The sequence below is a fragment of the Cherax quadricarinatus genome, chromosome 1 (assembly GCF_038502225.1).
Source record: "Cherax quadricarinatus isolate ZL_2023a chromosome 1, ASM3850222v1, whole genome shotgun sequence".
NCBI classification, from domain to species: domain Eukaryota; kingdom Metazoa; phylum Arthropoda; class Malacostraca; order Decapoda; family Parastacidae; genus Cherax; species Cherax quadricarinatus.
Genome location: NC_091292.1, coordinates 47,435,817 through 47,451,845, shown reverse-complemented (window position 1 = coordinate 47,451,845; position 16,029 = coordinate 47,435,817). Strand labels below are relative to the sequence as shown.

The 16,029-nt window shown below is 40.6% G+C and overlaps 1 protein-coding gene across 1 annotated transcript in view; it reads right to left on the bottom strand.

Moving 5' to 3' along the window:
- The window catches only part of LOC138852813 (murinoglobulin-2-like), a 348,116-nt gene that overhangs the window by 84,738 nt on the left and 247,349 nt on the right, over positions 1-16,029 (bottom strand). The window lies entirely within an intron of this gene.

Sequence of the window (16,029 nt, the reverse complement as noted above, 5' to 3'; positions counted from 1 at the left end):
CAAGCTGCACTAACAAATGCAAGGAATAGAAAGGAAGAACTTAGGCAACAGGAATGGGAACAGTTTGTTAGTGGATTAAATAGGTCCACCCCTTTGAGTTTGGCTTAGAAAGGTATAAATAAAATAACCAGGAAAAAGACTGGCAATGTTGCTCATCCCTTTCCTCTTGAAAAAGCAAATGACCTCATAAATGACTGGTCCAAAACATCCAGGCATGAAAGCCTTCCATCTCATATTAGAAAAAAATTAGAGAGTACTTCTGAAGAAATGGTGAAACTGATTAATTTTATGAGCCAAAATATTGATGAGAGTGATTGCCTCTTTACCGAGTATGAATTAGATAATGCATTAACCAAAGGTCGATCAACTGCTCCTGGAGAGGATGGTATAACCTATGATATTCTCAGAACTCTAAGGCACGTGCCTGATAACCCTTTGTTGGCACTGTATAATCTCAGTTACATTGAGGGCGTTCTTCCTACTTCCTGGACCAATAGTCTCATTGTGCCTATCCCTAAGCCCCAACAGCCTGATACATTTAGGCCGATCTCCTTAACTAGTTGTCTTTGCAAAACTGTTGAAAGAATGATGCTTAACAGATTGTACTACAGAATCAGAGATCAACTTTCCCCCTACCTCTATGGGTTCATGAAAGGTAAAAGTGTGCAGAACTGTATTTCCACCTTTCTCACTGCACACACCTCTACTAGTTTTACCACTTTTCTTGATCTAAAATCTGCATTTGATATTGCAAACAGAACCGTTATACTACATGAACTAGCCAAAATGAATATTGGTGGTAGCTTACTCTGCTGGATAATAGGATACCTGTCAAATAGAGTATCCTCTGTCCTTTACCAAGGCTTCAGAAGTGATTCTAAAGAAATGTCTTTAGGTACACCGCAGGGAGGAGTTCTTAGTCCCATGCTATTTAATATTCTGATTAATGCTCTCCTAAATGCTCTACCTGCCTCACCTAAACATATAGCTATAAGCTATGCTGATGATATCATGATCCATACAACAGGGCATAAGAAGATGAATACCATTCTTAATGAAGTTCAAGCAATTTGTAATCGACTAGGCCTCATAATATCTTCCTCTAAAACAAAGATATTAACAAGCAAACGACATCCCCCACCCATCTATTTGCAGGGTGAAATCATTAGCTACGTTAAAACTTACAGATATCTTGGTGTAGATGTACCCTTTAACAAATCCACTATACCACAACTAAACAAGAAATGTAAAGCTAGGCTAAATGCTCTCAAAGCTGTTGCTGGCTACAATCCCAACTATGGTGCTAATGTGAGAATCGTGAGAATGATGTACATAGCCTATGTTAGGTCCTTAATTGATTATGCTGCTCCCATGTTGATATTAGCTAGAGAAAGTTCCCTCCGACCCTTGGAGTTAATGCAAAATGAAGCTCTCAGGACTATTCTTGGCTGTCCCAGATCTACAAAAGTTCTTAACATGAGGAAGGAGCTTGGTATTTCTAGTATCAGTGATAGGATTGTTGAAATTAACACTGTACTCGGTATTAGAATGTTGAGAAACGAACCAGACACTGTCACAGTGAATCTTACCAAGTGTCTAGAGGTAAATACACACAGATCTAAATGGATTGTGAAAACGTGCAATTGCATTAAGTTTTATAACCTGCATGAACTGTATCACTGTAGGCAACAAGAGCATTTCACCCCTCCATGGAAGATGTGTTCATTTAATATCACATACCTACAAGTCCCTCCCAAGAAGCTCATTGCTAGTAATCCCTTCCTTAAATCTCTTGTTAGAGCAACTGCTCAAGAAGAAATTTTTCGCCTAGCTGGTAGTAATAAGTTATCACAAGTTATATACACTGATGGATCTAAACAGGAGTCTTCTGGCAGGGCTGCATCTGCTCTTGTTGCCACCTCCCTAGTTAAGAACGATAATAAATTTGTTGAGTTAGGCATAAGAATTAACAACTGGGCGTCTACACTGCAAACTGAATTGTTTGCAATCCTAATGGCGCTAAAGCTAACCTATGACACTGAGCTTGACTCTATCATCATTACTGATTCTATGTCATCATTGAAGGCTCTTGGCTCATATAATGACTCCAACAACATGCTCATTGGGGAAGCCAGGTATAGATACTCAAAAATTAGGGACAAAGGAATTAATGTACAATTGCTATGGATCCCATCACACATTGGATTACTCCTTCATGATAAAGTTGATATGTTAGCCAAGAAGAGTATCCAGAAGGAGAACGTAGAATATAACTTTGGTATAACTGTGTCTAGCATTAGGAATAATATTAGGAGAGAAGTAAATAATGAAGATGATTGTTATAGGAATGCAGTTAGAAGCCTGAGTAGATCTATAACCCACTATGATAACATGAACGTAGATAAGTATGTTTATGGAGCAACTTGCAATGTGAACAGACTGACTGATGTTGTAGTGGCCAGGCTTAGGCTTGGTTACAAGTACTTCTGGCAGTTTGGGAGACACACAGATGATGATCAATCTAAATGTAAATTATGTGATCAGGCATATGGTCACTCTCTTGAACACTATGTGCTTAATTGTCCACTTATTGAGGAATACAGAGACAGACAGTATAATAACCTATGTGACATGTCAAGATATCTTATTAATGAAAATAAGATACCAGATATACTAAGCAAATTTCCTAAATTTGCTTGTAACAGATAAGTGAACTATAGATATGTAGATATAAATCCATATGTATTCCTGTTAACCCTTTGGGGCCTAGTTCCTAGGCCTTTTGTGTATCCACATGCTCTCGCGCTACCGTCCACAGGATGGATATGGGGTGCACAATAAACTAGCCACTTCGGTGGCAAAATCTAATCTAATCTATATATATATATATATATATATATATATATATATATATATATATATATATATATATATATATATATATATATATAATATATATATATATATATATATATATATATATATATATATATATATATATATATATATATATATATATATATATATATATATCAATGACATTGATGAGAGAATTACTAGTGATATGAGCAAGGTCCGTTATGACACGAAGATAGGTAGTTTAATTGATTCTTATGTAGAAATCACGGAACTTCAGGAGGAATTAGACAAACTAGATTCCTGGTCAGAAAATTGGAAGATGCAATTCAGTATAGAAAAATGCAAAGTTCTAAATCTCGGTAATGTTCATAACCCAAGCACTTATCAACTAAATAATATAGAACTTAGCCATACAGAATGCGAAAAGAACTTGGGGGTCATGGTAAGCCGGAACCTTATTAAATCAAGACAGCAATGCCTAAGCGTACGTAATAAGGCAAATAGATTACTGGGATTTATATCAAGAAGTGTAAGTAAGAGAAGTCCAGGGATTATATTACAGGTTTATATATCATTAGTAAGGCCTCACCTAGGTTACGCAGATCATTCTTGTATCCATATTACAGAATGGATAAAAATTCGTTAGAAAACATTCAGAAAAGAATGATAAAATAAATACATAGCATAAGAAATCTTCCGTATGAAGAAAGATTGAAGACCCTTAAGTTACTTTCACTTGTAAGAAGAGAGAATGAGGGGAGACATGATCGACGTGTATAAATGGAACATGGGTATTAACAAATGGGACATAAATACGGTCTTGATTATGTCTCTCCATAAGAGAACCCGCAATAATGGATTGAAAGTACAAAAATTTTGATTTAAAAAGGATATGGGAAAGTATTGGTTTGGAAATAGGTTAGCTGATGAGTGGAACAGTCTGCCTAGTAGGGTAACTGAAGCTAAAACGTTGCATAGTTGCAAATTAAGGTTGGATAAATACATGAGTGAGAAGAGTTGGATTTGAGTGGAACTTGCACATGAGTAAATAGAATTAACAAAGCTTATTGCATGCATAGTGTTGAAAATTAGGTTGGGGAAATATTCTGTTAGTGATATGGATTGTGAAGGACCTACCTAGAACAGGCCAACAGGTCTGCTGCAGTATTCCTACTTTCTTAAGTTCTTATGTTCTAATACAGAGACCAGAACTGAGCTGCATAAGCTAGGTGAGCCTTCGCTAATGATGTACAAAGCTGTAATATAACCCATGGACTGCTGTTGTTTACACTTCTTGATATAAATCCCAGTAATCTATTCGCCTTATTACGTATTCTTAGGCATTGTTGTCTTGGTTTAGGGTTGCTGTTTACCATAACCCTTAAGTCCTTTTCGCATTCTGTATGGCTAAGTTCTGTAATGAAGTTGGTAAAATTACCGACAATATGTAAAGTGAAAGGACACAAGTGCAACTAATGTGACATTTTATTGTGGCAACGTTTCGCTCTCCAGGAGCTTTATCAAGCGTTACAAGCAGTATATGGACACAGAGGGTATATATAGGCTCAGAGTGAAGTGCAATACTAGTAGTAGTAGAAGTAGTAGTAGTGATACAAGTTGTAGTAGTAGTAGTAGTAATACAATATGTATTACTTCTACTTATATCACCCCATATTGTATTACTACTACTACAACTTATATCACTACTACTACCACCACTAGTATTGCACCTCACTCTGAGCCTATATATACCCTCTGTGTCCATGTACGGTTTGTAATGGCTTGACAAAGCTCCTGGAGAGCGAAACGTTGCCACAATAAAATGTCACATTAGTTGCACTTGTGTCCTTTTACTTTACATGGCTAAGTTCTACAATATTTAACTGATAAATGCTAGAGTAATGAACATTTCCGAGCTTCAGAACTTTGCAATTATCTACACTGAACTGCATCTGCCACTTTTCAGACCACGAACTGAGTTTGTTTAAATCCTCCTGAAGCTCCGTGATATCTACGTCTGAGTTGATTACTCTACCTACCATTGTGTCATCGGCGAAATTTCTCATATAACTAATAATTCCATCGTAAAGGTCATTTATATATAAACAATAATGGAACGCCATTTTTTACAGAGCCCCATTCAGAATTTACCCCATTTATGCACACTCTGCTTCCTATTAGTGAGCTATAATTCGATCCATAACAGCACTTTTCCCCCATTACTATGAGCTGCCCCTTTGTCTCTGGTGCAGTACTCCATGAAAAGCCTTACTAAAATCCGAATAAACAATATCAAATTCTTTATCGCGATCAACAGCCTCAAAAATTTTACTGAAGAAAGTTAATAAATTAGTTAGGAACGGCCCCTCGTAAATCTATGCTGGGTATCATTAAGCAAATTATGCTTATCAAGATGGCTTCTTTTAATATAAGCTAAAATTTACTCTAGTAATTTGCCTTCAATTGTGGATAGGATTACTGGGCGGTAATTTGACGGTAACGACTTGTTCCCTGATTTAAAAATATGAATTACATTGGCCATCTTCCACATAACAGACACTACACCTGTTTGAAGTGAGAGATATTAAAAATGTTAGTTAATGGTTCAGAAAGTTCCATTTTGCACACCTTAAGAACCCTTGAAAATTTCATCAGGGCCCAGGGATTTATTTTGCTTTAGATTACTGCTAACCATAACTCCTAAATCTTCTCGCATTCAGAGTAAGATGTATATTTTTTAGTTTATAAATCATGGTGCTCATATGATGACCTAGTTGCAGGGACAACTAGGACGACTACACTAACCAACGTAGCATCCAGAATGATCCAAGAATGCCAAGAGTGATACTGACAATCAAAGGAAGGCTGCACTTCATATTCAAAACACCACCCCGTTTCCAGACGAACACCTACCCCAAGCTTTATTCAACGTCAACTGCTCTTGTCTTGTATGATGCCAAATCTCAAGAGAAACACCAGCAAGATAAACAAGAAAACACCAAAAACTCGACTATTCAACCAGGGCGCCAGTGCATCAGTTCCCCTTCACCACCGCCCAGGGCGACGCGTCATCAACAACAACAATCGTGGCTGCTGTTGTTTCCCTTCAAACTTCCCCGAACTCAGCCCATCTGATAGTCTCCCAGGTAAGACCAACGACCCATAACAACCATAATGAAGGAAAATACAAATCTTCGTAATACACTGACACAGCAATGAGCCGGGATGACACAACTTGAAAACAAAATCCTCAGCCTAGAACAAAAGTTAACAACATCCGGAATGGCTGATTTTGGCAAAACCCTTCAAACAGCCATAACCAGCCACACAGAGCAGATAACTCTAAATACAAAGGTTAAGGAAGCAGTTAAAGAATGGAAAAGCAACTAAGACAACCAGATAAATGACTACTTTGCACTCCAAGGTAACAAAACTGAGCAAGAGAAATTATCCAACACAGTAATAATTAACACACTAGCCTTTCTTGCTGAAATGAACCAGGTAAAGAAAAAATACATCACTATCCAGGTAATACAAGATCAGCTATAGGTTAAAAAGAAACGCGGTTGTTAGGATCTGATGGTAGACTAGGATCTCATGGTAGACTAGGATCTCATGGTAGACTAGGATCTCATGGTAGACTAGGATCTCATGGTAGACTAGGATCTGATGGTAGACTTGGATCTGATGGTAGACTAGGATCTGATGGTAGACTAGGATCTGATGGTAGACTAGGATCTGATGGTAGACTAGGATCTGATGGTAGACTAGGATCTGATGGTAGACTAGGATCTCATGGTAGACTAGGATCTCATGGTAGACTAGGATCTCATGGTAGACTAGGATCTGATGGTAGACTTGGATCTGATGGTAGACTAGGATCTGATGGTAGACTAGGATCTGATGGTAGACTAGGATCTGATGGTAGACTAGGATCTGATGGTAGACTAGGATCTCATGGTAGACTAGGATCTCATGGTAGACTAGGATCTCATGGTAGACTAGCATCTCATGGTAGACTAGCATCTCATGGTAGACTGGGATCTCATGGTAGACTAGGATCTGATGGTAGGTTAGCATCTGATGGTAGACTAGGATCTGATGGTAGACTAGGATCTGATGGAAGACTAGGATCTGATGGTAGACTAGGATCTAATGGTAGACTAGGATCTGATGGTAGACTAGGATCTGATGGTAGACTAGGATCTGATGGTAGACTAGGATCTGATGATAGACTAGGATCTCATGGTAGACTAGCATCTGATGGTAGACTAGGATCTGATGGTAGACTAGGGCCTCATGGTAGACTAGGATCTGATGGTAGACTAGGATCTGATTGTAGACTAGGATCTGATGGTAGACTAGGATCTAATGGTAGACTAGGATCTGATGGTAGACTAGGATCTGATGGTAGACTAGGATCTCATCGTAGACTAGGATCTCATGGTAGACTAGGATCTCATGGTAGACTAGGATCTCATTGTAGACTAGCATCTCATGGTAGACTGGGATCTCATGGTAGACTAGGATCTGATGGTAGGTTAGCATCTGATGGTAGACTAGGATCTGATGGTAGACTAGGATCTGATGGAAGACTAGGATCTGATGGTAGACTAGGATCTGATGGTAGACTAGGATCTGATGGTAGACTGGGATCTGATGGTAGACTAGGATCTGATGGTAGACTAGGATCTGATGATAGACTAGGATCTCATGGTAGACTAGCATCTGATGGTAGACTAGGATGTGATGGTAGACTAGGGCCTCATGGTAGACTAGGATCTGATGGTAGAATAGGATCTGATTGTAGACTAGGATCTGATGGTAGACTAGGATCTGATGGTAGACTAGGATCTGATGGTAGACTAGGATCTGATGATAGACTAGGATCTCATGGTAGACTAGCATCTGATGGTAGACTAGGATCTGATGGTAGACTAGGGCCTCATGGTAGACTAGGATCTGATGGTAGACTAGGATCTGATGGTAGACTAGGATCTGATGGTAGACTAGGATCTGATGGTAGACTAGGATCTCATGGTAGACTAGGATCTGATGGTAGACTAGGATCTCATGGTAGACTAGGATCTGATGGTAGACTAGGATCTCATGGTAGACTAGGATCTCATGGTAGACTAGGGTCTCATGGTAGACTAGGATCTGATGGTAGACTAGGATCTGATGGTAGACTAGGATCTCATGGAAGACTAGGATCTCATGGTAGACTAGGATCTGATGGTAGGCTAGGATCTGATGGTAGACTAGGATCTGATGGTAGACTAGGATCTGATGGTAGACTAGGATCTGATGGTAGACTAGGATCTGATGGTAGGCTAGGATCTGATGGTAGACTAGGATCTGATGGTAGACTAGGATTTCATGGTAGACTAGGGTCTGATGGTAGACTAGGATCTGATGGAAGACTAGGATCTCATGGTAGACTAGGGTCTCATGGTAGACTAGGATCTCATGGTAGACTAGGATCTCATGGTAGACTAGGATCTGATGGTAGACTAGGATCTCATGGTAGACTAGGATCTCATGGTACACTAGGATCTCATGGTAGACTAGGATCTCATGGTAGACTAGGATCTGATGGTATACTAGGATCTGATGGTAGACTAGGCTATCATGGTAGACTAGGATCTCATGGTAGACTAGGATCTCATGGTAGACTAATATCTCATGGTTGACTAGGATCTCATGGTAGACTAGGATCTCATGGTAGACTAGGATCTGTAATAAAATTGGTAGAATTACCGACAATATGTAAAGTAAAAGGACACAAGTGCAACTAATGAGACATTTATTGTGGCAACGTTTCACTCTCCAGGAGCTTTATCAAGCCATTACAAACAATACATGGACACAGAGGGTATATAAAGGCTCAGAGTGAGGTGTAGTACTAGTGAGGTACCATTTAGATGTTCACTGGTGGTAGTTGTAGTAGTTGTAGTAGTAGTGACAAAAGTATTAGTAGTAATACAATATGGTAGAGCAATTAATTCGTACATGAGTAAAAGGATATAAAAGCTATTACTTGAGTAACATAAAAATAGGTTGGACAAATATAGACTGGAAAGAGGCAGCCTGTTTCAGTGTTCACTCTCTGTAATGTGCTTTGTGTAGTATAACAGGAGAGACTATGTGATGGCAGAGTTTACTGTTTTCAGGAGGATTCTTGCTAAGACTTCAGAGATGGTGAAGCTGCCGTTGTTTTGTTTAATTGTATTCGAAACAGCGATCAGTGCTGATTCGAGGCACTTGCGTCTGCGGAAATTAGTTTCTTGAATCACTAATTGGGCGTCTGTGAATTTCATGAGATGATTGGTAGAATTTCGATGTTGTACACAGGCGTTGTTCAAGTTATCGTTCCTACATGCGTAAATGTGTTCACTGAGACGGGTGTCTAGGTTTCTTGCTGTTTCACCTACGTAAATCTTGTCACAGCCTCCACAGGGTATAGTGTAAACTCCTGCGTTGACTGGTTCATGGTGCTTGGATTTTGTTCTGGTTAGATTCTTCATTGAAGTGCTAGAAGCGATGGTGACTCTGGTGTTAGCTTGTGAAAGTACTTTTGAAACGTTCAGTGCAACCTGGCTGTTGGGAAGAATTATAACTTTGTTGGGAGTGGTGTTGATGCATGGAGAATTAATGATCTGAAGAGCTCTTTTCTTGCAGTCTTCGATGAAAAAGGAAGGAAAATGTAGCTCAGTGAATGTTTGGTGAATGTATGTACATTCCTCGTCAAGAAACTCAGGACTACAAATTCGGTATGCTCTTAGGAAAAACCCGATGATGATGCCTCTTTTGGTCTTGGTATCTTGACTGGAATAAAAGTGTGTGAGATCATTTTTATTGGTGGGTTTCCGATAAACTTGAAATCTTAGGTTGTTGTCTACTTTGTGAATGAGGACGTCGAGGAAAGGTAGCTTGTCATTGGACCCTTCTTCTAGTGTAAACTGGATCGTCGGTTCAACTGCGTTGAGCCTTGCCTGAAGATTCCGTACATCAAAACGTTTGGGAGTTATTACGAGGACGTCGTCCACGTAACGTAACCAAGTGACGCTTGAAGGGATGATGTTGGCGAAGTGTTCGGACTCTAGGTGTTCCATGTATAAGTTGGCTAGGACGGCACTGATGGGGGACCCCATTCCCATGCCGTAGGTTTGTTTGTAGAGCGTTATTGAAAGAAAAACAATTGAAATTAACACAGAGTTCAATCAAGTCAACAAAATCTCTGGGAGGTAGAGGAAGATTAAGGTCCTGGTTGACTTTACGTCGTAGAACCTCGATGGCTTTTTTGGTAGGTACTTTTGTGAAGAGGGAAGTCACATCCAAACTGCTTAGTTTCTTGTTACGGATGGAGAGGTTTCGGATGCGGTTGAGAAGGTCGCCTGAGTGTTTAAGATGAGCGGGGCTGATGGTCCCCAGAAGGCAGGAAAGATGTTTGGCAAGAACTCCGGCTAGTTTGTGTGGAGCACTGCCTATTCCTGACGTGATTGGTCTGAGAGGAATATTGTGTTTATGGGTCTTGGGTAAACCATACATGTGTGCTGGTTTAGGGTTGCTTGGTAACAAGTACAGAAGTTTCTTCCCTTCTCTAGTGCGTTTGAGTATTTGTCTGGTTTTGTATAGAAAGTCTTCGGTGAGCGTCTCCCACTACATACGAACCCATCAGCACTCAACAGTGGGAGACGCTCACCAAAGACTTTCTATACTCAGGCGACCTTCTCAACCGCATCCGTAACCTCTCCATCCGTAACAAGAAACTAAGCAGTTTGGATGTGACTTCCCTCTTCACAAAAGTACCTACCAAAAAAGCCATCGAGGTTCTACGACGTAAAGTCAACCAGGACCTTAATCTTCCTCTACCTCCCGGAGATTTTGTTGACTTGATTCAACTCTGTGTTAATTTCAACTGTTTTTCTTTCAATAACAAGGTCTATAAACAAACCTACAGCATGGGAATGGGGTCCCCCATCAGTGCCGTCCTAGCCAACTTATACATGGAACACCTAGAGTCCGAACACTTCGCCAACATCATCCCTTCAAGCGTCACTTGGTTACGTTACGTGGACGACGTCCTCGTAATAACTCCCAAACGTTTTGATGTACGGAATCTTCAGGCAAGGCTCAACGCAGTTGAACCGGCGATCCAGTTTACACTAGAAGAAGAGTCCAATGACAAGCTACCTTTCCTCGACGTCCTCATTCACAAAGTAGACAACAACCTAAGATTTCAAGTTTATCGGAAACCCACCAATAAAAATTATCTCACACACTTCTATTCCAGTCAAGATACCAAGACCAAAAGAGGCATCATCATCGGGTTTTTCCTAAAAGCATACCGAATTTGTAGTCCTGAGTTTCTTGACGAGGAATGTACATACATTCACCAAACATTCACTGAGCTACATTTTCCTTCCTTTTTCATCAAAGACTGCAAGAAAAGGGCTCTTCAGATCATTAATTCTCCACGCACCAACACCACTCCCAACAAAGTTATAATTCTTCCCAACAGCCAGGTTGCACTGAACGTTTCAAAAAGTACTTTCACAAGCTAACACCAGAGTCGCCATCGCTTCTAGCACTTCAATAAAGGATCTAACCAGAACAAAATCCAAGCACCACGAACCAGTCAACGCAGGAGTTTACACTATACCCTGTGGAGGCTGTGACAAGATTTACGTAGGTGAAACAGCAAGAAACCTCGACACCCGTCTCAATGAGCACATTTACGCATGTAGGAACGATAACTTGAACAACGCCTGTGTACAACATCGAAATTCTACCAATCATCTCATGAAATTCAGAGACGCCCAATTAGTGATTAAAGAAACTAATTTCCGCAGACGCAAGTGCCTCGAATCAGCACTGATCGCTGTTTCGAATACAATTAAACAAAACAACGGCAGCTTCACCATCTCTGAAGTCTTAGCAAGAATCCTCCTGAAAACAGTAAACTCTGCCATCACATAGTCTCTCCTGTAATACTACACAAAGCACATTACAGAGAGTGAACACTGAAACAGGCTGCCTCTTTCCAGTCTATATTTGTCCAACTTATTTTTATGTTACCCAAGTAATAGCTTTTATATCCTTTTACTCATGTACGAATTAATTGCTCTACCATATTGTATTACTACTACTACTTTTGTCACTACTACTACTACTACTACAACTACCACTAGTGAACATCTAAATGGTACCTCACTAGTACTACACCTCACTCGGAGCCTTTATATACCCTCTGTGTCCATGTATTGTTTGTAATGGCTTGATAAAGCTCCTGGAGAGCGAAACGTTGCCATAATAAATGTCACATTAGTTGCACTTGTGTCCTTTTACTTTACAGACTAGGATCTCATGGTAGACTAGGATCTCATGGTAGACTAATATCTCATGGTAGACTAGGATCTCATGGTAGACTAGGATCTCATGGTAGACTAGGATCTCATGGTAGACTAGGATCTCATGGTAGAAAACAAAGTGTAATGATTAGATTCAACATACACGACATGAAAAAAGACCTTTGTAGATGAATGGTTCAGAGAACCGACATGTTGATAAATTAGACACATGTGCAACTCTTGGGTATCTTTATTGAGGAAACGTTTCGCCACACAGTGGCTTCCTCAGTCCATACATAGGAGAAACTTGAAGAACAGGAGGAGAATGAGGTAATCAGTCCCTCAACCTTGAGTCGATGTGTTCAGTCCATCAATCTTGAGTAGAATGATGGACTGAACACATCGACTCAAGGTTGAGGGACTGATTACCTCATTCTCCTCCTGTTCTTCAAGTTTCTCCTATGTATGGACTGATGAAGCCACTGTGTGGCGAAACGTTTCCTCAATAAAGATACCCAAGAGTTGCACATGTGTCTAATTTATCAAAAAAGACCTTGTTAGTGCGTCTAGTACAACAAAGGGGTTTACATAAACGAGTCAGAAACAGAGTCAAAAAATCTTAAATGGGAAACCAATGATAAAATCCACCAGTGCTTCACACGGGATGGAAAAATTCTAGTGAAGAAAACAGAAGTTGGCCAATTGTATACCATAACAAAAGAATGAACTGTCAAGATTCTTTCGGGATACGAACCTCACAGAGACTGATTAAACACAACGCCCTAACAAACTCCTACGTTGTGGTGTATGTTGTTGCTCAATTATTGCACTAATTCCTCAGTACAGTCATTAACTTGTTAAGTTCAACCATCTCATCTTCCTTATTTTTTATTGAGATTTTTATTGCTATTACTTGCCCGAATTTAGTCTACTACCCTATTTTCCGTCAGTCATTTTTACAATTGGACGAGTATACACTGTATACTTCTAGAATATTCCTTTACATCCTAAACTTTATATTACTTTTTACAATTCTAATAATACAATGATTGCAATAACACATCCTAATAACTGTATCATTAAAATTAAATGAACCAGTTACCTATTATTAGTTTTTTTTTTAATTTTAATAACCATTACCTGCTTAATTTATTCAATACCCCATTTAGTATTAATACTTTAACATTTGTTGAATTAATTAAAACAAACAATTGTTTGCATCAAATCATTATAATTCTAATACTACAACCAGTACAATATTACTTCATCATAAATTACCATAACATACCCACTTTTTAGTTTTAAATTTACCATTACTTGACTAAAATTTTCTTATCACACACACACACACATACACACATACACACACACACACATACACACATACACACACACACACATACACACACACACACACATACACACACACACACATACACACATACACAGGAATGAGGAACTACCTGAACGGGGTTCAGTGGGACAGAGAACTGGCAGGGAAACCAGTTAATGAGATGATGGAATATGTAGCAATAAAATGCAAGGAGGCTGAGGAGAGGTTTGTACCCAAGGGTAACAGGAGTAATGAAAAAGCCAGGATGAGCCCATGGTTTACCCAAAGGTGCAGGGAGGCAAAAACCAAGTGTGCTAGGGAATGGAAGAAATATAGAAGGCAAAGGACCCAGGAGAATAAGGAGAACAGTCGTAGAGCCAGAAATGAATATGCACAGATAAGAAGGGAGGCCCAAAGACAATATGAAAATGACATAGCAGCGAAAGCCAAATCTGACCCGAAACTGTTGTACAGCCACATCAGGAGGAAAACAACAGTCAAGGACCAGGTAATCAGGCTAAGGAAGGAAGGAGGAGAGACAACAGGAAATGACCGGGAAGTATGTGAAGAACTCAACAAGAGATTCAAAGAAGTGTTCACAGAGGAGACAGAAGGGACTCCAGAAAGACGGAGAGGTGGGGCACACCACCAAGTGCTGGACACAGTGCACACAACCGAGGAAGAAGTGAAGAGGCTTCTGAGTGAGCTAGATACCTCAAAGGCAATGGGGCCAGATAACATCTCCCCATGGGTATTGAGAGAGGGAGCAGAGGCGCTATGTGTACCCCTAACAACAATATTCAATACATCTATCGAAACAGGGAGATTGCCTGAGGCATGGAAGACAGCAAATGTAGTCCCAATCTTTAAAAAAGGAGACAGACATGAAGCATTAAACTACAGACCAGTGTCACTGACATGTATAGTATGCAAAATCATGGAGAAGATTATCAGGAGAAGAGTGGTGGAACACCTAGAAAGGAATGATCTCATCAACAGCAGCCAGCATGGTTTCAGGGACGGGAAATCCTGTGTCACAAACCTACTGGAGTTCTATGACATGGTGACAGCAGTAAGACAAGAGAGAGAGGGGTGGGTGGATTGCATTTTCTTGGACTGCAAGAAGGCGTTTGACACAGTTCCACACAAGAGATTGGTGCAAAAACTGGAGGACCAAGCAGGGATAACAGGGAAGGCACTACAATGGATCAGGGAATACTTGTCAGGAAGACAGCAGCGAGTCATGGTACGTGGCGAGGTGTCAGAGTGGGCACCTGTGACCAGCGGGGTCCCGCAGGGGTCAGTCCTAGGACCAGTGCTGTTTCTGGTATTTGTGAACGACATGACGGAAGGAATAGACTCTGAGGTGTCCCTGTTTGCAGATGACGTGAAGTTGATGAGAAGAATACACTCGATCGAAGACCAGGCAGAACTACAAAGGGATCTGGACAGGCTGCAGAACTGGTCCAGCAATTGGCTCCTGGAGTTCAATCCCACCAAGTGCAAAGTCATGAAGATTGGGGAAGGGCAAAGAAGGCCGCAAACGGAGTACAGTCTAGGGGGTCAGAGACTACAAACCTCACTCAAGGAAAAAGATCTTGGGGTGAGTATAACACCAGGCACATCTCCTGAAGCGCACATCAACCAAATAACTGCTGCAGCATATGGGCGCCTAGCAAACCTCAGAACAGCATTCCGACATCTTAATAAGGAATCGTTCAGGACCCTGTACACCGTATACGTTAGGCCCATATTGGAGTATGCGGCACCAGTTTGGAACCCACACCTAGCCAAGCACGTAAAGAAACTAGAGAAAGTGCAAAGGTTTGCAACAAGACTAGTCCCAGAGCTAAGAGGTATGTCCTACGAGGAGAGGTTAAGGGAAATCAACCTGACGACACTGGAGGACAGGAGAGATAGGGGGGACATGATAACGACATACAAAATACTGAGAGGAATTGACAAGGTGGACAAAAACAGGATGTTCCAGAGATTGGACACAGTAACAAGGGGACACAGTTGGAAGCTAAAGACACAGATGAATCACAGGGATGTTAGGAAGTATTTCTTCAGCCACAGAGTAGTCAGTAAGTGGAATAGTTTGGGAAGCGATGTAGTGGAGGCAGGATCCATACATAGCTTTAAGCAGAGGTACGATAAAGCTCACGGCTCAGGGAGAGTGACCTAGTAGCGATCAGTGAAGAGGCGGGGCCAGGAGCTCGGACTCGACCCCCGCAACCTCAACTAGGTGAGTACAACTAGGTGAGTACACACACACATACACACACACACACATACACACATACACACACACACACACATACACACATACACACACACACACACATACACACACACACACATACACACATACACACACACACACACATACACACACACACACATACACACACACACACACACACACATACACACATACACACACACACACACATACACACACACACACATACACACATACAC